This window comes from Poecilia reticulata, linkage group LG16, assembly GCF_000633615.1.
Source record: "Poecilia reticulata strain Guanapo linkage group LG16, Guppy_female_1.0+MT, whole genome shotgun sequence".
Classification (NCBI taxonomy): Eukaryota; Metazoa; Chordata; class Actinopteri; order Cyprinodontiformes; family Poeciliidae; genus Poecilia; species Poecilia reticulata.
The window spans coordinates 1221046-1222048 of record NC_024346.1 but is presented as its reverse complement, the minus strand read 5'-3'; the positions used below and the strand labels follow the sequence as shown (position 1 = coordinate 1222048).

Genomic DNA, 1003 nt, shown 5'->3' with positions numbered 1-1003 from the left:
ACTAAATATCATCACTAAATATTAACACTAAATATCAACACTGATCACTAAATATTAACACTGATCACTAAATATCAACACTAAATATCAACACTAAATATTAACACTGTCTCTTTTGGCAAAGTGGTTCCATTAATTCCTCCAACAGGGTTTAATGGAACCACTTCATTAAAAGATGCAACACAGAGTTTTGTGAAAAGTTTGTCTCCTATATGTTTCTGCTTTTTAATCCCTCTGACTTTTTTATTAATATTAATAATAAAATTAATTTTATTGACATAACTTGAGAAAAACAAAGAGCAGGTTTTTTATATTTATTTCCTTTATCAAAGGAAATAAATATAAAAATCAACAGAATAAAGACGTACAAACATAAAGTCACCATATTATGAGAATAAAGTCAAAATAACACAAGAATAAAACTGTAAAATAAACAATCATGTTACAATTAGAGTCATAATAATATGACAGTACTTTAAAATATTACGAGAATATAGTTGTAATAAAATCATCCGGCAATAAAGTCGAATTATGAGACATAAAATTGTAATAATTTGAGAATAAAGTCGAATTATGAGACATAAAATTGTAATAATTTGAGAATAAAGTCGAATTATGACACATAAAATTGTAATAATTTGAGGATAAGGTTGCAGTTTTACCCTGTAAAGTTGAAACATGAGAATAAAATCATACGACAAATMTGACGTCGGCATCAGATTATTATCAGCAGGACTTTGAAGTAATTATTAGTAATCAGTAATTAAAAATTAAACTGATCTAGTCACATAGATCTAGATAAATTTATCCGAACTTTTCTCATTAAGACTTTTTATCATAATTTTACAACTTTATGGGACATTATGACTTTATGATTAAAAACAGATATCTGAGCCTGGCATCAGTACTCTGTAGTACTCTCTGTAGTACTGTAGTACTCTCTGTAGTACTCTCTGTAGTACTGTAGTACTCTCTGTAGTACTATGGTACTCTCTGTAGTACT

General features: G+C 27.6%; 1 protein-coding gene across 1 annotated transcript in view; it reads left to right on the top strand.

Annotated features, from left to right (window-relative positions):
- Positions 1 to 1003, top strand: part of thbs3a (thrombospondin 3a) — a 19588-nt gene that overhangs the window by 16896 nt on the left and 1689 nt on the right. The gene's annotated exons all lie outside the window — the stretch shown is intronic.